The sequence below is a fragment of the Xenopus tropicalis genome, chromosome 7, assembly GCF_000004195.4.
Source record: "Xenopus tropicalis strain Nigerian chromosome 7, UCB_Xtro_10.0, whole genome shotgun sequence".
Taxonomy (NCBI): Eukaryota; Metazoa; Chordata; class Amphibia; order Anura; family Pipidae; genus Xenopus; species Xenopus tropicalis.
This window is the reverse complement of record NC_030683.2, coordinates 106,232,013-106,256,756: the sequence shown is the minus strand read 5'-3', so window position 1 is coordinate 106,256,756 and position 24,744 is coordinate 106,232,013. Positions and strand designations below refer to the sequence as shown.

General features: G+C 41.6%; 1 protein-coding gene across 1 annotated transcript in view; it reads right to left on the bottom strand.

Annotated features, from left to right (window-relative positions):
* gsg1lr (GSG1-like related) overlaps window positions 1–15,212 on the bottom strand; it is a 36,990-nt gene extending 21,778 nt beyond the window's left edge. Inside the window, exon 1 of the mRNA XM_012965920.2 lies at window positions 15,016–15,212. The gene's annotated coding sequence lies outside the window, so the exon portion shown is untranslated. The remainder of the gene's footprint in view (window positions 1–15,015) is intronic.
* Window positions 15,213–24,744: the final 9,532 nt, after the last annotated feature.

The following is a 24,744-nucleotide window of genomic DNA, read 5'->3' as shown; positions in this document are numbered from 1 at the left end:
CTAAAATCCCAAGCTGTGCCCTTCCACGTGAAGATGGTATCTAGTATTAATCTGAATGAGGGGCTATATAATACCTAGAAGTACTTAATCAAAGCCACAAATTAAAGTACCAATCCAAGCCAATGTCACTGTAAAGGCATGGAAGTACTAAATCACATGACTGACAGGATCCTCCTTCTGAGAATACTAGCAGGCATATTTTGGCAAATACCAGATGGGCTGCTGTAAGATGCCATAGACCAGGGCTGTCCAACTGGACACGATGTGGCCCTCCAGAGGAGTTGAATCCAGCCCTCAAACTTCCTATATGAGAAATAATCGACCCACTACATATAATAAGTTGGACAGCACTGCCATAGAGGCCTGTGAGGGCTGTTTGGGCCTCTGTGTACTTGAAATATCAGGTCCCAGTTTGGACCTGACTGTGAGGGAAGTTGCAACACAACTATACTCCTACTCCAGGTCATACACAGCATAATCTCATGTACCAACAGAATACACCCAACATACTGGAAGAACCACAGAGATGCAGTGCTAAAAAGCTGCTGTGCCTTCTCAAACCAAACCCAGTGCATACCTCCCAAATGTTCCGATTTTCACAGCTCAACCTGCAGTCCTGGATTCTTACTGAAAAGTCCCTCATTTCCCTTTGATCTCCTGCACTGAGTGCTAAAATAGATACAATGTTTCTCAAAGTTAATTAAAAAGTAGCTTTTGGCAGAGAGCCCATAAATCTTAACAAGCCACACCTGTACTTAGATACAATTGTAACTAATAAGCTAAACAGGTCTCTTGGGGAAACTGAGACTTTCAGCTGTGAAAGGGCAATTTCACAGTTTCAAAACTGCGATAACACATAAAACAAGACCCAAAATCCCCCAGAAATGTGTTCAAACTTTAAATAACCTGGCAAATTTTGTAAAATGGGAGTGGTATTTAGGGGATGTGGTCGCAAAAATGGGAGTGGTCAAAAAAATTCACCGCACTATGCGCGCCATTTCTTTTTGTCCTTCCTTCCACTTTCTTAGGGACAGCCTGACACCCTTTCCCCTATACCAATTCCAGATTTCTTTTCATATCACCCCTTCATAGTTTGTGCCTCAGTTCTACTTATTCTCTGAAGTGCGGCTCCCTGAACTTCCCACCCATATGTCAAGACAGTGGGTGGAAATGGGGGGGGCAATTTGACCACAACATTTCTTTTTAAAGCCACTACAGCAGTCAAAAGTGCCATAAGCTTTAAAGTGGTGGTTCACGGTTAAGTTAACTTTTATTATGTTACTGAATGGCTAATTCTAAGCATCTTTTCAATTAGCCTTCATTTTTTCTTTTTTATTGTTTTTGAATAGTTTGCCTTCTTCTGAATATTTCCAGCTTTCAAATGGGGGTCACTGACCCCATCTAAAAAACAAATGCTTTGTAAGGCTACAAATGTATTGTTATTGCTAGTTTTTATTACTAATCTTTTTATTCAGGCCCTCACTTATTTGTATTCTAGTCTTTCATTAAAATCAACACATGGTTGCTAGGGTAATTTGGCAACCAGATTGCTGAAAATGCAAACTGTAAAGCTGATAAATAATATGCTAAATAATAAATAATGAAGACCAGTTGCAGATTGTCTCAGAATATCACTCTCTACATCATAAAAGTTAATCTATAAGTTTCTGTACTGCCCTGCATCTCACAGTCATTGCTAACCTAGTCGATACCCTGGAAACCCCCTAATACTCCCCCATTAACCCCTATTCACTGAGCTCTGTTTGCACAAAGCAGCAAAATTGTTAAAGGGGTTTACCTTTAATTAAACTTTTATCATTTTGTAAAGAGTGTGATTCTAAAACAATTTGCAACTGGTCTTCATTTTTTTTGTTGTATTTGAACTATTTAGGTTAATATTCAGAAACTCTCCAGTTTGGAATTTTAGCAGTTATATGGTTTCTAGGGTCAAAATTACCCTAGCAACCAGGCAGTGGGTCGAATGAGAAACTGGAATATGAATAGGAGAGGGGCTGAACAGAAAGATAAGGAATAAAAAGTAGCAATAACAATAAAATTGTAGCCTCAAAGAGCAATTGCTTTTTGGCTGCTGGGGTCAGTGACCCCCATTTGAAAGCTGGAAAGAGTCAAAAGAAAAAAGTAAATAATTCAGAAGTAACAGCAAGTACTGTATGTGCAACACAATTAGAACAATCAAATCTCTGTAAAGGTGCTGGGATTTGGCTAAATTTTAGCTAAACCCAAACTTAACCCCTTTACAGCATTAGACAACCAAACATAACAAATCTTTTTTCACATATGATGCAATTTTTACATTTTTCTCAGATCTGAATATACAAGTTTGTATTGCACTTTGGTATTTGTCTTTCTTGTTCTGTCAAAAAGCAAACATGATGCATGTATAGAACATACACAGTAATACTTGGATCAAACAACAACAAAGAATCTAAGTGAATATGTCCTTCCACACCATGAGGAATGTTAAAGGTTCACTCAGACAAGAGCAAGTTGATTTCCATGTAGCTGCTAACTGAAATAAGATGGAATACAACCCGGCACAGTAAAACTCATTAGATCCGCAGGCTACAAAGGCAGTCTCCCCACAATCCCCGCTCACTCACACAACAGACTTACGTGCTGATGAAACAGTGAATTGTGCAGACAGACTTCATAAGCAGCCAAAGACGGGAGGGGAGGAAAGAACGGGAAGAAATGAGCGACCTTTGGGTTCCGGAGAATGTCAAGATGAGCAGTGAGGATGCTCTGCATTTCCCTTCCTATAATATCAGACGGGGGTATTTATCAGGATTGGAGGGGCAAAGCTGATTAAAACGCCTTCATTATCTGCAGGGAAGATCCAGCGTCAGTTTCGTGTGAGATTAATTTTTGATCTGTTAGACAATAAAAGCCTTTCTGGGCAATCTTATCTGTATCCATGCAGCAGCAGAAGCAGCCGTTGCCCCATAGTATTCCCATTTCTCTTATCTAAGCAAGCTATGTTGCCTTAATCCTCGCCAGGGCTGCTGTATATAAAAAGGACAGATGTATATAAATGTCACATGTACAGATTTTGATTTTTAATCGGCAAGATTTGGGGAATTTTCCCAGATATCTCTGCTATGGATGCCAGAAAAAGCCCCCTGGAATAAATTTGTGTGCTACAGCTTTATAGGGGCTGATATAGACTCTCCAATGTGTTCCTGATTAAATGACTGTGCCTTTCCATATGACTTTACCTATCGCAAGACTATAATAAGTTTAAAGGAGACCAAAAGTTGCCAATTTGTTAGGAACACCCTAGTGAATAAAATCACTTAAGGTGGCCATACATGGATAGAGTTGAGTCCCTTAGACTGATTCAGCAGCTTATCTGCACGTGTATGGGCACCCCCGATGGCCCTACCAGACCAATATCTGGGGAATATCTGGGGAAAATCAAAATCAGCCAGGTGTCAATTGGGCAGGTTTGATTGTTTAGTTGGTTAGGGAACCACATTGGCTCCTTGATGCAGTCCTTTTTTTACTCTGACTTTTCTTATCACCTACAGCAGGGATCCCCAACCTTTTATACCCGTGAACCACATTCAAATAGAAAAAGTGTTGGGGAGCAACACACGCATGGAAAAAGTTCCTGGGGGTGCCAATAAAAGCTGTAATTGGCTATTTGGTAGCCCCTATGTGGACTGGCAGCCTATAGAAGGCTCTGTTTGGCAATTACACTGGGTTTTATGCAACCAAAACTTGCCTCCTAACCAGAAATTCAAAAATGGGTTCCTGCTTTGAGGCCACTGGGAGCAACATCCAAGGGGTTGGGAAGCAACATGTTGCTCACGAACCACTGGTTGGGGATCACTGCCCTACAGTAATGTGATTGTTTAGCCTTATGGCCAAATGATCGCAGTAGCACAATATTGCCCCCCCCCCCCAAGGTGGGCATATTGGGGGAAAGATTTGCTCATTTGGCAACCTCACCAAATGAGCAAATCTTATGGTAACTTTTACTTTTTACCCCAGTCCTTTCTCTCTGTAGGGGTCCTTTCAATTAGAGTGCTGTGGCATTTTCTGTAATTCTCCCGGAACAGCATCTATTGTAAGGGGTGGGAAGTTAGCATTAGGCCTGGGAGGGTTGGCAATGGGGGGTAGAGATGGGGCCCAACAAATAAGCACCCCCCAGTAATTTTGACTTTCGTTCTGCTTTAATTTGGAACTATAAGTATAGATAGAAATTGCATATTATTACAGAATGCAACAGGTAATATTTTTACTGGAGCTAGCTTTCCCTTGTTATTCATCCAAAGGATGTCCAATCCTGTGGCTCCCTGCTGTTAAACTACAGCACCAAGAAGTACCACCCTAATATGTTTCAGCCCAAAATGAACAGAACATGCTAGGTGGCATCATCCCACTTTTATTGCAACATTGCAGAGTAGCTTACTCATTCCTGTGATTCCAGGCTAGAAAGGTTCTGGTGAAATATTGGGTCTGGGCCTTTCTTATAGGCAAAGCCATTTATTCCCCAGAAGTATATAGGTGATTCACACTGGGAGAGTGTACAATCAGGAGGGGGTGTCTTTCAAATATAAAAAGATTAGGGTTTGTTCTGCACAGGGTGCTATCCATCTCTCTGCAGTCACGTCACTGTGCTGGGCTCTGGAGAGGTGAAGTAGCATCTGTGAATCCAGATTGTTATGAGCCCCTGTGCCCAAATTTCACAATGACCACTGGAGCTTTTAGCGAAAATGATGAAGGTAAAACAATACTGTATGTACCTTATTTTACCCTTCCTAGTCTTTTGCCCCCAGAGAGCCCAGTTACGCACTAAGCCCTCTATTCAATCCGATCTGGCCAATCTCTGCACATGATGTGCCCAATCTCTGCCACCTAATAACACCACCCACCCCCCTGACATCACTGCCCCTGCCGTCTATGTCACTGCCTCATGGGAAGTGGGAGACCTGCATGCTCAGTGTAGCTCTCTTTCACTAGAGACTGCTCACAGCACCGAATCCCCAACCACCACAATGGTGCAGGCTTGTATTGCAGTGCACTATGGGCAGTCCCAAACTGCACCAACTGGCGTTCCAGCACTTGAACCTACCCCTTTACCCAACTCTAACAACAATACAGGATTAGAGATAGTTCTGCCAACAGAAAGCCTTCTTGTGCCTCCCCTTGTCTCCTCTCCACAACTAAACAGGAGGCATATTTTACATTAACTGCATTAGGGTTTTTGTGGAATTTAAACAGTTATTTTTCCTCCCTGACAAATACAAGATTTTTGTATAAAAATCAATTTTAAGAGAACATCTTCTTCTTCCCTCAGGTTCCTGCACGAGAAATAGTATTCCAATTTGTCGGAATGATCCTTACCATAAAATACTGGCTTTTATCAGCTGCAAAGTGCTATGCAATATGGCTTTATATGGATCTATTGCCCAAATGGGACTGAGCTCATGAAAAAATATGGGGTGTTTAGAGAAGAATTTCTTGGCTCCACAGCTAAAGATACATTTTGCATCAATAAACAGACCAATCCTGTGGTAAAGGGATAACTGGTTTGCACAGGCCCTTATCCTCTATTAACCAATTAGATGGTAGCATTTTCTGCCCTTTGGCTGTTAGAATAATATGCATATAGCAGTTTGTTTTTATAGGATATAAGGCTAAGGCAAACTCTGCTGATACCAACCCCACCACCCAAACAGACCTAGGCCTTTATTTCCTAGCCAAAGTCTAGTTTATTATTTAGTGGGCGAGTGCCAGTCTCTGCATTTTGGCACCAATAAAAGCACTTTTATGCTAGGGGGCGCTCATTAGCTTGCAATACCAATGAAGCTGGTGTTAAACCCCAGTGCACAGCAGCTGCACCCTTTTGCCAGCACCATGTTTCATACCATTTATGTAAGGGGTGTACATGTTAAGTCCCATAGACCACCCCTGTACTGGCAGGTAGAAGCTATACCCAGGTCACTTCCAGGTTCAAATCTCTGCTCCTTTAGAATTGCATGTGACAGAGGAAAAAAGTGCAAGCCCTCACACTGGCTGTATCACGTATAAGAGCCCTACTGTCTTTATAGCTGATGAGTTGGGCAGAAAACTCAGTTACTGTGCTGTCACACAGTGAGGAAAATTATAAGCTGTATTGGTAAAAAAAAAAAAAATGATATATTGTCATAACTGAATTGGCGGTTGAGCTGCAGGTGTCAGAATAACTCTCAGAGATGTGTCTCACCAAGCATTTATTCATCTTATTTAACAGGAAAAAGAGACAGTGGGTGATAGCAGAGCACTACACCAAGGTAATCATTTCTATAAAGACAAGTCACACATGACAATAAAAATACCCCTCTGCTCTAAAGAGATGCCCACAGAGAAGTGGGGAGGCACTTTTTTACCTTTATTTGCCTGGGGAACCCATATGTTGCTAGACTATAGCTCCCAGAATCCTCCCTGTTATCAGCAACCTTCTCCTATACAGCCTAGTATTTGATTTGTTTAGATCTTAGAAAACAATACTTTTTTCATACCGCTATGGGATATATTATCCAATAACCAATTATCTATAATGGTCCAAAATCTTGCAGTGATGCCCCCTATAGTGTATTGCTCAAACAGTCAAATCTTTATTCTTGCCTGATTCTTTGTTCCCTTTTAATGATACAACAAATGCCTTGACATCATACTTAAATAAAAACTAAACCAGATTAGTAGTTAAGTAGTCAAATGTTTCGAAGATATTAATGGTTAAATGCCATCAGCTCATTGCTAAATTCCACCCCCTCAGCTCTGCCTACTGACTTCTCTATCAGTCAGGCATCGGCACCGGCACCCTTCCTTAGCATTGTACATTGGCTTATTTAATTAAGTCTATCGTTACTGTCATTGTTAGCTGATTTAACAGAACTGTGGGCAAGGCAGAAAGGCAATACAGGAAAAAAAATCCTCATTCACTGAGCGTGAATGAATGCAATGGCAATTGGTCAAAACTAGCAGCAATTCCTTAAACAGCACCTTTCACCCTAAAATTGTTTCCCCCACCAGGAATCGAGCAGGCCCCGTGTGAGCAGGGAGTATTTAAAAAAAAACAAAAAAACAGAGTTCGGGTTCTATTAACCCACACCTCCGGGGGAGAAACAATTTTAGGGCTTTCGTTACCTTGCTTTAGGGTTCCTTAACTTAAAAATGGGTCCCCGTGCTGTTGGCTCTCCATGATCCCCTTTAAAGGAGAATGAAAGGTAGAGTCACTGAATGGCGGCAAGCTGTTATGTTCCCCCTAGTGATTTCAGTCACCCCGGGGTGGCACTCCTCTTCTTCAAAATTTGAACCAGCCCAGTGCAGCAAATGCCTAGGATACTGGAATAAAATTGCAGTGTGGATTTTCTAGAACAGGAGCCCTGGTGGTTGCAATTAAGCGAATAGAATCACTGGAGGGGCGCCTAAAACATACATGTTGTTTTTATTTTTAATTGTGATATTTCTTCTGGAAATGGATTCTAAACCAGTTTGTGGGTCAGCCCGCTAACTCCCAGACATAATCTGGGTCACCTGCTCAAAAAAGGTCAAGAATTAAAGGCTACTGCCATACCAGGCTATTCCAAACAGGGACCCTATGCTTTATTATGCCAAATAACACACAATGTTTGTTTAAGGGGCACACCCCCCCCAAAATGTTGTGCGTTTTTGGCATAATAAAGCATAGGGGCTAGTTGTGTGCCGCCAGTAGCCTTTTAATATTGGATGCACAGGAGTGAGTGCCATATCCCAAACTACCAAGCACCAGGCGTAAGCTACGGAGACCTTGATGTGCACATGGTTTTTTACTGCCAAAAAAGTCAAGAAATGTCCTTACTCAGAAAGCTGATTTGGCTGCTGACTTTGTATAAACTAGTGTATAGAGGGTGAACAAGCTAGCAAATGGAAGCCACAATTTAACATAATAAGATTATGCTTTTGGGGCTCAAAGGTAAGAATGCTATTTATGCACTTAATGGAATTATGCTTTCAGCAACTCAAAAGCACTTGGCAGAGCCTATAGCCTCAGCAATACTTCAATGGTTAATTTGGCATCAGCAGGATATTAGCATGTATAGAAACTGTACTATTAAACCACAAGAAGAATCATTTTGTTACTGCATATTCTTAGACAGACCCTGCCAAGAATTTAAGGCACAGTTTAATGCCATGTTGGAGCCCTAGCGCCACCAATTGTTTTAAGAGCCACCAATGAAGCTGCGCCAAAGCTAATGAAGCAGCCCCCCATAGACATTAATTTAAACAAATAAATAATTCCTGAGCTTATCTGGAGATTTTTATTAAAGTCTATGGAGGGGGGGCTGATTCAGGGGCTTCGGCACAGCACTATCAGCCTGCAGCACATAATGGTGCCCTGGGTGTCATTACCCTAATGAAGTACCAAACTAAAGTATTAAATTAGCAAGATTCATGTAAAAATTGAGTTATGAAGAAAAGAAATAATAATTTAGGATTAAATTCCAATCTCAATATAATTAACTCCAAGGAGGCCTTTGAACGCCGCAGTCTGCGCAACTGACACATAACCATTCAGCGAGATGAGAGGGTTCCACGTAACGCACAGAACACAATTCTCTACAACCCGGGCAGTAAAACGTGGGATTGAGTTCCAAGGGAGGTGATCCTGCCAGGCTCAGTCAATACTTTCAAGAAAAGATTAGATATTTTTCTAGCACACAAGGGCATAAATAGTTACAACCATTAGTCTAATTACAGGATCGTATTGATTTTGGGAGAAATCTGATTTACAAGTTTCTGGAGTCAGGGAAAAAAAGCTTCCCAAGTGATTAAATGGAGAGATCTTTAGTACTATTTTGTTTGGCATCATCTGGATCAAGATAAGAATGTAACAGGGGAGGTGGGACTTCTAAAACAAGTGCTTTAATAAATGACTGTGGTTGTTGAATGTGACCCCCCTGCATTCTAATCCTGATGGTGTCAATACACGGACCGATAACAGCTGGCAACAGCCCAAGTTGGCGGCTTATCCACCTATGTATGGGGCCTTCAGATGGGCATACTCGGCCAATGTCTGGATGCACTGTCGAACTGGGCCGCCGGACACTGGTGGCCCAGACATGACCCCGGCCGATTGTGTTCCCTGATGCGTTAAACTTACACACACTCAGGGGAGGACGGTTGGGGGCCCCAGCAGGGGCGGGGGGTTAGGGAGGTGCATTGGGGGCCCCTAGGGGGTTAGGGGGGCACAACAGGAGCCCCTACCTAGGGGGTGCGGGACACCCCTGGTGGGCTCTGCACCCCCCAGTCCAACCCTGTCTGGCTGAATATCAGGCAGATGTCAATTGGGCAGGTTTGAAAATCCCTTTGGGGTGAGGAGTGCCCCACCTCAAGGTGGGCATATCAGGAAAGATCTGCTCATTTAGCAACTTTGCAAAAAGAGCGGATCTTTCAGTGTATGGCACCTTTACTCTATGCATGTTCCTGAGGGAATCAGGAGGCAGAGATATAGTAAAAGGGTTTGGTGACCCAGGAGAAGGATGGTACTAGGAGATATAAGGCTTTCCTTTATCTAGTACCAGGCCCAGATTTGTGGAGAGGCCACAAAGGCCCGGGCCTAGGGCGGCAGAAGTTTAGGGGTGGCATGCCGCCCCGTCCCAAAGAAATTTTTAAATTGTGCTCCTATACGAGCAATGGGGCATTTGCGCTCGCTGCCGCGGGGGGGGTTTGCGCATGCACTCGCTGCGGGGGGGGTTGGCGATTCACGCATGCGCACAGGGGGAGGCGGGGGGGGCGGATCACAAATCCGGTGCTGTCTGGTAAAAAGAGTTGGACAGAAGTGTCCACAAAACCGGATAAAGATGATGCACAGGACTCTTCTTCAGTAATAGAACTGAGCAGGGATTTGTCATAAGATGCTTCTTGCTTCACTTAATTAATCTGCCAAACAGCAGGGGCATTCTGGTTACAGATTCAAGATACCAACAGTGTAAGAAAATCTAAAAAAAACCATGTAAAAGTGCAAAAGTGCTCGGAAGAGCAATCTTAGCAATTTTACCATATACAGGAGGATATGTGTCCCCTTCAAATCTAACTGATAGCACTGAACTATGGGGAAATGTGTGACCACTGCTTTTCCTGAGAAAAAAAACATCTAATGCCACTGCCTTAAGCTGCATCCCATTTAAATTGCAAATGTACTATCTTTAACAGACACCTCCATGTAAGATGGCTTATACTTGGGAATAACATTGGCCGGTCAATTTTTTGCTGGACAGTGATGGGAGTGCCGACTCTCTGGGCTGTGCACCAAGTACTAATTATTGGAGGAGGTAAGGGTGTGCTGGGTGAACTTTCTTTGTTATACTTGGGAATGCCAACATATTGACATAATACATGTCAGTTTTTCCCAGAATTTAGCCTCAGAATTCCAGCACCTTTTGAAAGTCACAGAAAATAGAGGCACCTGTTGGTGAATGGTGGCCTGTTGGGTTCATGTCATTAGGGGTGCTAAGCCCTTCAAGCATATGTAGTTTAGTAGGCACTAATGTTGTAACTAGCTCTGTGCCCACTTAAAAGCAATGAGCTGCTAATTCTTTGTGATAGGCAGCAAAGGGAGGGAATCTGACCGTCATGGTTCATGGTTCTCCCTAAGGGGACTATAGCAATCAAATGGGACATTTTGACATTTGAACCACCCCATTAAATACAGTAGCACTTATTTTATAAAAATAACAATAGGAGATGCTGAAAATAATTTAAAATCCCTAAGCTCGCTGCTTATAAAGAAAAGTGCCTATAAGCACAGACGGTATTTGTTTTGCCTCCAGGCAATGTTCCCTCCTGCTCTGCGCTTGTGTTTTAAGCAGAGAATATTCTGTATGCACACACACCTAACAGAGCAATAATCACATCAGCGTGTTGCATTAGAAGCCAATACAATGTGCTGTGTTTCCAAATAAGCGTGAGTCACTGCCCGCACCCTCCCACTCCTCTGCACACACGCTGCACGCGCCGTACAACAACTGCAACAATAATGTCTGCACGCTGCTGACACTTATTAGGGTGAAGACACATGGAGCTACTAGTAGCAGCTACTTTTTCACGGCTACTGAACGCCAGAAAATACCCTGCCATAGACAATACTGAGAATTGCCTCTGCTAAAATACATGCTGAGACTGTTATCAGTAAATGATCAGAATTGTCTATTTTAGTAGCCGCAACAAGAAGCATTTACTAATAGCTCCATGTGTCTTCACCCTTAAGGGCTCTGGCACACGGGGAGATTAGTCGCCCTCGACAAAACTCCCTGTTCGCGGGCGACTAATCTCCCCGAGTTGCCATCACCTGCCATCCCACCGGCGAAAGTGTAAGTCGCCGGTGGGATGGCACACGCAAATCGCCGAAATTGGCTCGCGAGGCTTTTTTTCACGACTAATCTCCCCTAAGGGCTCTGGCACACGGGGAGATTAGTCACCCGCTACAAATCTCCCTTGTCGCAGGCGACTAATCTCCCCAAAATGCCATCCCACCGGCGAAAATGTAAATCGCCAGTGGGATGGCATATGCGGCGCCGCGATGCCTTGAGAGGAAAGGGAGATTTGTCATGGGTGACTAGTCTCCCCGTGTGCCAGAGCCCTAAAGGGAATGTTCCTTACAGAACAGGAGTGTGGTTGTGGGCTTACAAAAGCCTATACCTAACTAGACTTTAGGTTCCAGCCACATCCTGAATACTGCCCTCTGTGTTAGAGCATAAGGCAAAGACACACGCGGCGATTAGTAGCCGTGACTTTGTTAAAAAGTCACAGCAAAAAAATCCAGTAGCACACTGAAGATGCAAGCCGTGAAAAAATTGTATTTTATTTGCTGTTGGATATTGACCCCCATGCAAGGTGAGGTTCTTCCAGTATTTGCACCTGATACCCGTTTGGGTAAGTTAACAGAGGTTTGAGCTCCCCAATACTGCTTTTGTTAAAAAGTCACGGCGACTAATCCGCACAGCGCAAAACCAATCTTTCTTTTCTAGTCTTCTTTCATTTGACTTCAAAACTGCTAGAAGTATGGGGCTTGTAATCTGGAATGCTTGGGACCTCCAGGGTTTTCAGAATAAAGAATCTTTCTGTAATTTTGATCCCCATCGTTTAGGGTGAAGACACATGGAGCTACTATTAGCAGCTTCTTGTCACAGCTACCAAACAGCAGGAAATACCCTGCCATGGACAATACTGCAAATTGCCTCTTCTAAAACACACATAGAGACAGTTATCAGTAAATGTTCAGTATTGTCTATTTTAGTAGCCACAACAAGTAGCTGCTACTAGTAGCTCTGTGTGTCTTCACCCTTAAATCCTAAAAATAATTTAAACTTGAATTAAACCCAACTGGATTGTCTTGAATAAAATAATGATTAATTATATCTTAGTTGGGATCAAGTACAAGGTTCTGTTTTATTATCACACAGAAAAAAAATATATGATGAAAATCAAATGGGGGAGGAACCAGGGGCTACTTTCAACAGCTCCCAAATGGTAAATCCAAGAGCTGAAGCGGGAAGCCTCTGGTGGTTATACAGATACAGCTAGGTGCCTATGGAGAATGGTCGTTAGATAGATCTGAACACATCAATATCTATGCTGAACAGAGCATAAAAATAATTACAGAGCATAAACGAAAAATCTCCTTTCACAAAGACAAAGATGTTGTGTTACAGCTTTTTGTATCCTGTGTGCAGTGGCACAGGGGGGACCATTAATAATCAATTGCAATCTTAGTTCTTTGGATAAGAGGAGGATAATTCTAGCAGGAGAGATCAAGACAGACTGAAGGGGAGAGAGATGGAGTAATCTAGGAACAGGGTAGGAACAAGATGCAGTAGTTTAGGTGGGACAGGATGAGGGCATGGATTTTAGGTGTTGCTTGAGAGAGAAAAGTGAATAAGAGAGAAAAGTAATAATGTGTAGAAACAAGCAACTGGTTTTGACCGTGGTGTTGACATGATTGGGGCAGAATTAAGAGTGAAATAATACCCTCAGACAGGTTGAGCCACCAGAGTTAATACATGGGCCGTTAGCAGTAAGGGTGGCAGGGGTAGGTTTAGGTGGAGTTATGACCAGTTCATTATTTGTGAGGTTCAGTGTCATTTTTTTACTTACTCCCGTCCCACTGGCTAGGGGTAGACTACTGAGCCCATTCTTATTAAGGGCTAGGGTTCCATTCTATACCATGCCCTGAATTTTATATATCCCTTACATCACTGGCCCCTTGGCAGGGGGATCCCATCCAGTTCACTACCCCACACATAATCATTTACATTTACAACAAGCACACATAGTTAGGACAAATGCTTAAGGGGGAAGACACGGAGCTACTAGTAGCAGTTAAATGTCACGGCTACTAAAATAGACAATGCTGATCATTTACTGATAACTGTCTTTACGTGTGTTTTAGCAGAGGCAATTCTCAGTATTGTTTATGGCAGGGTATATTCATGCGTTTAGTAGCCATGAAAAAGTAGCTGCTACTAGTAGCTCTGTGTGTCTTTACCCTAAAAGGGTCTGTGGTCACTGCGCTTATAAAGTTGCTTTGCACTTAATTTAATATGACTTGCAAAGACAAATATACCATACATAGCTGCTTAGGTTAAAGTCTCAGGTCAGGTTCAAGGCTACATTAGCCTACTTAGCTTCTGGCTGATCCAGGGGAAGACAAAATAATCACCTGAATTTCTCCCTAATTTAACGAAGAAGGCAAAAAAAACCTCTTTCTGGCTCTAAAATAACATTTCCACAGGTTATCACCGTACTATTTATCAATACAGCAACAATGTACTGTATAATCTGCTAAATGGGCATCCAGTTCCTCTCAGCATATTTCCATTTAAAGTCATGCAAAGCTGCCATACTGCTTAACTCAAATGATACATAAACCTTATGGATCAATAGGGACTATTCTGGCTGTTGTGTATATGTAGAATATCTAGGCAATAAATAGTCTGGGTTTTGTGTGTGTGTGTATATATATATATTTATTTATTTTTACAAATATATATGCACACACAAATATATGAAGATTTTTTTCTGCAGACCCCATGAATTGATAATTGATACTTTACCATGTATTGTAAATAGAGTAGTCGCCCAGCAGTAAAAATTTCACTTGATCCCAATGTTATTATTAGGGAACAAATATTAATATATAGGAAGGCTTGTATTGTTTTCCAGAAAAGGTGGCACCTCTAATTGTAAAGGAAAAGCAAACATCTTATGACATTAGGATTATTTCAATATTATTTTAGCTCTCATAAAGCCCAAAGGTTTTTTGGCAGCTCAATTCAAATGAAAAGGACTAATAAACTATGCAACAAATCAATATTTTTCATAAAACAGTCAATTTTACATCCACAAGGCATATTTTGGCCCCACGTACAATAAAAACCATGAATAACCAACAGTCATAAGAACTGTTTTTGTTGATAGATTGAAAAAAAATGGCCAAAAAAACCTCTCCTTTACTTTTACACCAAGGTACAGGCAATGTTCTACAGAGGGATTTTTAACAAAGGGAAGATCCACCTGCAGCCCCCCCCCCCCCTAACCGGTTGTTAAATTCCAGTGCCCATCTCTGGCAGGGATTCTGGGAATTGTAGTTTAACAGCAGACTAAGACTCTAAGGGCAGTTCTGTAAAACACACTGGGACATGCAACATCAAGGACTTGGTGGCAGTATAAGGCAGCAAGGCACCCACAGCACCCCTGATCTAGTCCCTGTGCAGAAAGCCATGGTCACAGCTGTATGCCCCCATTACAGTAAGTCTAGCTGGATACCCAGTGGGCAAAGCAACAGGCTCAGCCAGCCCAGCAGGTGTAGCACTTGCTCAATGCTCACTGCACAGTAACCAGGCACACTTGCCTTGCTGAGACTGCTCACGGGGAGCCCAATGTACCCCCCCTAGTAACAATGTAACTTTAGCAGCCTGTAAGTAAGAACCGGGACTGTGCCTGCTCACTCAGACCTGTTACACTTACCCTGTATCACCACCTTGCCCATGATCCTCCTGCCTTCAGCAGCTCAGCCTGGCATCCCTAGGCCTCCCAATTGAACGCTGCCCTGTGTTGCATTTCATGATTCCCCGGATAGGGATAAATGAGGCATGTTTTCCCCCCAGTTATTACTCAGCTGCTGGTGCACTGCAGAGCAGGGATGATGAATGCTCGGAGATCACACACTAACACACACACAATCTGATGCGATCGCCCTTCGTCAGGAAACGCTGCCACCTAGCGGCCAGTTGTGGAAGCACCGCTAATAAAGGCAAATAGTTCGCGAACAGACATTTCGTTGTTTAAAACCTCACGACCTCGGTTTTAGATGCAGATTTATTTGCTTGTATTTTGCCAGAAGACTTCAAAGAAGTGACAGTGGATGTGATTCTAAAACAACAAAGTGCAAACCCCCTGCTTCCACAAACGTTCTTTGCCCAAAGCCCATCACCCCCCATTCATTGCGGGCACAGTGCCAGCCAGTCTATAAATTCTCTCCCATTCCTACCAGGATGCCTGCCAAAGCCTGGGCTTCAGATAAGGCTGAGCCCTTAGTTTATGGGCATCTGAGGCCAGCAGTGGTTCAGAAACAATATATTATCTGTGCAGGAGTAGGTGGCATTGTTGGGCATGAGGAATTGGTGTTAACCCACTGTTACAAGGAAAAGCCAATCAAAGGGACAACAATTTATTCATTTAAGTTTCATTAATTTTTTTTTTTAAACAAAAATTATCAGAATTCCATTGTTAATAGGGTGGAACCACATTCATCATGTATGGATTTGGGCAAAGAGAAAACCTCTATTTTAATTTTATTTTTAATATTTGGCTGCATGCTAAACCAAATTTGAATCCTCATTTTCAGTTGTATTTAAATAAACATGGCTTTTAGGGCTGTGACACACGGGGAGATAAATTGCCACGCGGCAAATCTCCCCGAAATGCCATCCCACCGGCTAGAGAATGTAAATCGTCGGTGGAATAGCATACGTGGCAGCACAATTTGCCAAAGTCGCCAAAGTTTCCTCTCAAGGCGGCTTCGGCAAATCGCGCCATCGCGTATGGCATTTCTGGGAGATTAGTCGCCCGCCACGTGTGCCCTAAGGGTGATTACCCACGGGGAGATTATTTGCTCGCCGGTTTACTAATCTCCCCATAATATATTCCACATAATCTCCCCCATCTTCCCACCGGCAATAAAATGAATCCCAGGCAGGAAAGCATACACTTAGGGGCCCATTTACTTACTCACGAACGGGCCGAATGCGTCCGATTGCGTTTTTTTCGTAATGATCGGTATTTTGCGATTTTTTCGGAAAATTATCGCGACTTTTTCGTTACCAATACGATTTTTGCAGAAAAACGCGAGTTTTTCGTAGCCATTCCGAAAGTTGCGATTTTTTCGTAGCATTAAAACTTGCGCAAAAAGTTGCAATTTTTTCGTAGTGTTAAAACTTGCGCAAAACATCGCGCCTTTTAAGTTTTAACGCTACGAAAAAAGCGCAACTTTCGGAATGGCTACGAAAAACTTGCGTTTTTTCGCGCAAATCGTATTGGTAACGAAAAAGTCGCGATAATTTCCGAAAAGTCGTAAAGGCGCCGAAAAAATCGCAAAAAATACGAAAAAGTCGCAAAATGTTCGTTTTCCAATCGGAATTTTTCCAATTCGGTCGGAATAGTAAATCAGCCCCTTATACTCTTCATTTTCTGAAGTCGACCAAAGTTTCCTCTTGTAGTAACTGGATTCAGTCTGGCCAAGTCCCAAATGGAATGCGGCAATATTAGAGAGCAATATTAGAGATAAAGAAGGGTTAGATGACAGATACAGATTAAAGTCAGATGGAGAAATAGGTAGAGAAATGGGGACATGGATGTACCCTGTGAAAAGGGGGGTCAAATGAAATCCCATGGTTCATGCAACCCTTTTATTCAGCTGAAGCCTCGCTGAAGTGCTGGAGGAGAGGGCAATGCAGCTGAACAGTAACTCTCTGTAACCTTCTAGTAACAGAATTGAATTATACAGAGCACCAGTGGTTCTTAGCTATGAATAAAAGATTTATTTATTTATTTAACATCCAAATAGAGAAAAGAGGTACTTCCTATGAACGCATAATATTTGACGCAGCAATAGAAATGAGACACGCAGTTTCAGTTCTGCTCATACAGGAATAGTGAATAGGAGATAGAATACTGTTGTCCTTACAATAGAGAGGGTGTCATCTGAGGAGTCCTAACCCAACCCTAATTACTCTTCCTAATTAACCAGTTTTTGTCCTGTCACTCACTATAACCTCAGGCAGGCATAAACAGATTAGAGAGTAGATTTAGCATGTTATCTGCCAATGTATGGGGATCTCCAATGGGCCTAACCAACCGATATCTGATCGAAAATCAGGCAGATGTCTAATACACAGATTTGATTATCCTGTCGGAGCGAGGACTGCATTGGCTTGTTAAAGCAGTCCTTGGCCCGATGGCCCCCATTTGGCCCTTGGGCCAAATGATTGGATCAGCCCGATATTGCCAATTTTAGGTGGACATATTGGGGAAAGATCCACTCATTTGGCGAGGTGACCATAATTTATTTTGGGTTCTTTATAGGATCCTTTATAAACATTAGGTACATTGCATCCGCACAGTAACTGACTGCTAACTGCAGCTGGATGGAAAAAAAGCTAATTATGGGGCATGTTGCTATAGGTTACTGCCCAGGTACAGATATAACCAGTGTTTATACAGTAAATGATCCCCAGGTAGTAAACAGTCAGAGCTACAAAGAGAAGAGCTGAAAGCCTTGTGTTAGCTGTATAAAACTACTAATATTTCAGAAACCACTAAATATAGAAACATAATGCAAATCACAAAAGTCATCAGAGGGTTACAACAATATATTTGTGGGAGTTAGGTTAGGGACCTACAAACAAACTTGTTCCATTCTCACACACACAGCCCTTCCAATCTAGGCTTCAGCACATAGCCGTACAGCTTCATTAATATGTCAGGCTGATTAACCACAGATGAACAGACTCGGCGGTGGTCAAGCTGATCAGTACATAGAGCAATGCAACTAATTTCTATTTGAGGAGAATAGCACTCTGCAAATTTACTGACAGTGAATTATACCTTTTCCAAGAATTGTGTATTCATAACTTACTACAGCAAAATGACACGCATTTCACTATCGCTGTGTACACAGCAAATACAGCTATCTGAGATGGGGGGGGGGGGTCTTTGTACAACCACAATACTCAAGTCACTCACCCCAACTTCTGGGGCTGGGTTGTCATCCAGTGCCATCTGCAGTAGAATGGGTCTGGGACTGGCACCTTTGCCATTGTTAGAGAATTGAATACGTTGCTTTCAAATAAAGTAGAGGAAACCTACCTCTAAAATCCCTCTAGTAGAGAACAGTCTTGGGCACAATGTTGCCTTGTTTACAGACAGCCAGGCTACTGACTAGTCAAGCCCAACACCCTTAAGAAAGAGAAATACATATAGATGATAGATAGATAGATAGATAGATAGATAGATAGATGATAGATAGATGATAGATAGATAGATAGATGATAGATAGATAGATAGATAGATAGATAGATAGATGATAGATAGATGATAGATAGATGATAGATAGATAGATAGATAGATAGATGATAGATAGATAGATAGATGATAGATAGATAGATAGATAGATAGATAGATGATAGATAGATAGATGATAGATGATAGATAGATGATAGATAGATAGATAGATGATAGGTAGATAGATAGATAGATGATAGATAGATAGATAGATAGATAGATCGATAGATAGATGATAGATAGATAGATAGATAGATAGATAGATGATAGATAGATAGATAGATGATGATAGATAGATGATAGATAGATAGATAGATGATAGATAGATAGATAGATAGATATATGATGATAGATAGATAGATAGATAGATAGATAGATAGATAGATAGTCAAAGTGTGAAAGTGTCACGAATGAATAAACTCTATGGGGCATATTTATCAAAAAATGAAAGTAAGCTCACCATTGGTTGCTCTGTGCTCACTTGTATGGGATATTTAGAATCATGCTGTATTTATCAAAGGGTGAAAGTGAGAGTTCACTTTTGATCAATATACCCTTAAAAATCCAATACAAGTGAACAAGTAAGCAGCAGAATTTCCCTTTCCGGGATCTCTATTTTAAAAACATGCTCCATGGAGTTGAACCATCTGTAATTCCAAAGTGGCTGAAGCAAATAGCAATAGCTCCCCTTGGCACAGTTACAGCATTCTGGTACTGCTCACATTACTAATACCCATGATAGAGTGACCCAGATCAGTACTAAACAACTCATTTGCACATTTTTAGAAAATGTTACTGTGTTGGAACAGCTTGAGTCTGTGTTGTCTCTCACAACCGAGTCATTAGATTGTTCGATGCGGATGGCACCGAACAGAGGTTGGAAGTTGAAATGCTATGAATCCAGACCATGGGTAAGAAGAAAGCTATTTACTAATAAATCTAAGAAGTGCCTGTGTTGCTGCAATGAGGACTGGCACGGGGGTGTTGATCTGGGAAGATCCAGCCCAGACAGTATCCTGGTTGCAGAAAATGTGTTCTTGGAGATGTTCTGGAGTAGGTGGTGAACCTACAAAATACACAGAGATATTATAGTAACATAGGCAATCTGGAATATGAGAACATTCACATTGCTATAAAGACATTTATACTTCTGTTTTCTAAGCAAGAAAACTTAACTTGCACTTACTGACAGAAGACTTGTATGTATTACACAGCACTATACAATAACTGGGTGTATACATTCAACATACAGATTTACATACAAAGCAACCAACAGTTGGTACAAGAGGTAAAGAGAACCGTTCCCAAAAGAGCTTACAATCTAGAAAAAATCCACCATTACCATTCACTTTTCTTAGATATTACCCAGCATTTTGTCCTGGTGTTTTGTAGCTGGGAAAACCTTTCAAAGACATGGAACTTCTTGCCCTATTGTGCCACTGAAATAAGTTGTAGGCGGTACTACAGGGCTCAGAACGCTGGGTGCAGTATCTCCTTTTGAAGCCAATGGGGAGCTAGGCCTAAACAGATGGTTTTAGGGGATTCAGTTATCAGGAAAGTGGATAGGGTAATCTGTCATCCGGATCACTACAACAGTTTGCTGTCTTCCAGGTGACAGAACCTGTAATGGGGTAAATTTTCTTGCAACTCAGATAGGTGCTTAAATTCCGATTGGAGAGCTGACGAACAAAAAAAAAGCCAAATAATTCAAAAATTACAAAAAAATGAAGACCAACTGCAAATTGTCTCAGATTGTCTCAAAATATCACAGTCTACAATATACTAAAAGAAAAATACAGCTGGTGTGCCACAAATTGTGAAATTCAGTGAGGAGGCTCAATCACAATGGTGTAGGTTTCGCCAGGTCTACTAATAGGTACCATGTAAAAATAAAAAAAATCCACTGGAGAGCCAAATGCGTTCTGTGTTGTTTATTAGTTTAGAGATGCATAGCACGCACTACATGTTTCGGACCTCTGGGAAGGACCCCAGAGGTCCGAAACATGTAGTGCGTGCTATGCATCTCTAAACTAATAAACAACACAGAACGCATTTGGCTCTCCAGTGGATTTTTTTTATTTTTACAATTTACTAAAAGATACTTTAAAGGTAAACTATGCTTTTTTTTCGCTCCTTTGGGGGAAACACTTCACAGACCCATGGCAAGTTATTAGACGATGAAGGAGAGCTCAGCCCACCCAATAATTCACTTATTGAAGTGTTGGGTGCTTAGCTGGAACACTATTTCTCATGCAGAGTGGTCAGCATTTCAATGAAGAGAAACCAGTAACACACCAAAAATGTGATGAAGTGTAAAAGGAGTCTTATTTAGCCAATATACATGTGTACAAAGGGCAACGTTTGTCCCTCCCTGGGGGGCTTGATAAACTGGCACATTTTTATTCTTCTCCATGCCATTTAGTGACACGGCTTTCATACCCTGCTGCTGGAGTGAACTTCTGGTCTACGCCACTTTACCACCCCTCAGCTTTATACATAACAATCCTAATCCCCTTCACCCTACTTGGTATCTGCCTGGTGCCTGCTTTAATTACCTCGGGAGTTGTTCCAGATGTAGAATTTTAGCTCCATCAGCATTTCTGTCATGTTCTCCACCTTGCTGTGTAGAAATGCATTCTCTGTCTGCAAGTCTCGGAGAATGTCATGCAGCTGAAAACACATGCTGGATCTCCACAATAGGAAGAACATGGTGCACAGTATGAAGCAGTGCATCTCCACAGTCCCTTGAGCACCAGTAAGCCTAGCAGAATTCCCTGTGCTAACTTAGCTTAACCTATAGACCTCCAGGTTCATTTCATGTGAAGACTTACAGCTTTTCCCAAACCCTGTATAAAGCTTCCCCCCTTCCCTTTAATGACAACAGCAGCCAGTGTCTCCCAAGTTTTATTTTCTGGCAGAATAACATTGGCAGTAGTGTGCAAATTCACAAAGCCATTGATTCGGTCACATACAAGGGCACAAATAATTGGATAGCGGATTTTTAACTCGTGGAGCCTACACCAGCAGGCTTTTGCAGGCAGCTGAAGCCTAAGGCTTTTCCATTCTGTGGTCCAAAAAGAAATCATCCAGCCTGCTCTGCTCTCTTATTGATGTGCAGCTATTTCTGTGCCAATTGTCATTACTAATTCTCGCCGAAGAGCTGCACTGTATAATTGCTTATATTAATCAGATTTTGCAAGAGGCTGGGGAAATAATGCAGTAGAACTACCAGTGAACCATTCACGGGATAAGAATGACAAATTATGTTATTACTCTGGGAAAATGGCTAGAGATATTAAATACATTTTGTTGATTAGACAGAGCCAGCTTGTACATAAGTAATAAATATCTGCGGTCAGCTGTTAAAATAGAAAGATGCAGAGGCTCTGGAAACTTTTTATATATTTTTAAAGAACAGGACAATGCTCCAAGTCTCAGGGTGCTCATTGGCTTCCTTCGACAGATGTAAGAAAGGCTGAGGTCAACCCAAATCATGTTCTATCTTCCAGGTACTACATTCAACACAGCGTGAAATCTAACATTGCCCAAGTGCAACCAAATAGCTGAAGTGAAGCCGATCGTGAATGCAAACACCGTTCAGGTATGGGATATATCATCCAGAAAGCATTTCCCATAGGGTCCTATTTGATGTAACAATTCTTTTTTAATGATTCCCCTTTCCCTGTAATAATAAGATAGTACCTTGTACTGTATGGGAACTAGGCATAAATCCAAGTTCGGGGGGAAAATAATCCTATATTTTTTGTAGACATATCCAAATTACACAAAGGCACCTTTCCCAAGGTCTCAAGCATTCCAGATAATAGATTTCCTACTTATACAGTCTTTTCCTGTCAATGGGCAAGATTTAAGCGTTGGTCATGTCATATATTTTTTTAAGACTGACGAGTAATTATAATATTAAATGGAACTTTTATTGCAAATATGTCCTTTTTTATAAATAAAAGTTTCTCTTTTACATAATAGAATATGCCAAGAATATGCCAAGCAGATGAGAGTAAACAGAAAATTTATCTTTTCTTCAACCTCTCTGATTTTACAACAAACCATAAAAAATAGATATATTGTAAGCTTGTGGGATCCACAACAGACACCTTCTTAAGCTTGACACATTTAAAGCTGGCCATACACGCACCGATATTATCGTATGAAATCGCATTCCTACGATATTTGGTGTGTGTTCGGTGCGTACGGCAGATCAACGAAGAGACCAATATTGCAATGGTTGTGGATATCGGTCGTCTCGCTGATTGGGCGGGTTGAAAGATTTTGAGCGGCGCCCGAGCAAAATCTGTGTTTAGGGCTGAATCGTCAGGTGGAGGTAAAATCCCAATGATCGCAGGAAAGATCGTAATTGCTACGTGTATGGCCACTTTTATTGAATCACAAAACAAATCTTAAAATAACTCCTTCCCAACTGAGGGCTACCTTATGGAAATCCTCACCTGCAGTATGTTTGGGGTCAGCCTTGTTCTCTACCCAATCCAGTTGATTCTGTGGGGGTTGTCCTCATTTGGGTTAAATTTTACTATGATGTAGAAAGTAATATTCTGAGACAATTTGCAATAGGGAAAAAAAAAACTTGTTTGGTGAGGTTGCCAAGCGAGCAGGTATTTCTCCAATATGCTCACCTTGAGGAATCACATTAAAGGGATGTAGGCTGTTGGGACGAGGACCGCATAAATGAGTCAATGCACTCCTTGCCCCTATGGGATTTGTAAACCTTCTCAATTGACTTCTTGCCAATTTATGGACAGATATCAGTCAGGTAGGCCTATCTGAGGGCCCCACACACAGTCCAATAAATTGCCAACTCAGTCGGCAGCTTTAAGCAATTACATTTTGGAGGTGAATGGGGCTTTCCCTGTCCTTTAAAAAAGGTTTATACAGCCTTTACACTCATGAAAGCAAAGGGTTTCTGCTAATCCCCTGCACAACATATAAATAATAATTAAAGAAAAACTAAATAAGTTTTTCTAAATTGTAGCTCCATACCAGTTGCGGTGGTCTCACAATATTTTACTTATTTTACTAACTTTATCTTGTGGTTGCTTAAATAGAGAGGAATTAGCCTAATAGGTTAAGTGGTCTGCCTGTAAGCCTGGGTCCCAATCAAGAGACCTGGGCTTAAATCCCTGTTGAAGCTCCATGTAACCCTGGACATGCAGTTTTACTTCTTTGTGTCCCAGCATGCTTACTTACTAAGTCTGTGGAGACTTTATTGATTGCTCTTAACCAGTGAATGGCACGTTGTACCTCACGAATCCTTGTGACCAAGTTGAAATCAACTGAATTGTGGCCAATATCAGTTAATCCAGAAATAATTTTGCAGCCCTATTTCTGGAAAAATAGCTGCCAACTTTTCGCAGAAGAACATAAGTAAGGTGTAGGCATGATGACTGGGCTCGTGTCAGTAATATAACAGTGGCACTTTGCCTCGAAAATGTTTCCCTGACAGAACACATGACAATCTGTTTTTATTCAGTCTTTATTTTAGTCTGCTTGCCTCTGTCTATCTCCATCTATATCAGTTCATTAGCAGTCTGAATCACTGGCATCAGACATATGCCAAAGCCTATGAACAAGCCAAACACATGCCAACACTGCCCCATTTACATTTTGTTTTCAAACTGCCAAACAAGTGCTAATTCTGCTTTATTCTTCTGGGTATTACTATTCCGATTTAATTAAGAAGTGAGGACGTTTAGAGGTTTTAGCACATTTTCTGCTCAATTTACCATTTAAACTCTGTATCACATTGTCCAGATGCATTGCTTTCTGCTTGAGAAAAACAATTAGGGGTTTAAGATCATTCTGAATCTAGAAGTTGTTAACATCGCAACTGTTTCTGAAAACTGGTAGTAAAAAAAGTCCATTTAAAATAATGGAAATACTAGAATAAACAACTATAAAGATTCATACTATTTTCTGACATGTTCTTCTACATCCCCCTCTGGTTCAGTGACCCATGTAAATGTAGGGGCATTAGGGAATAACTGGAAAAGTAGAAGTGGGGGCAGTGGGTCCTTACACAAATTTTTTCGCTTCCCCTGCTCTACACAGGGCCCCATTAGCTGTTATATGTATGCCATGACTCCAAGGTTTGCCCGTTTC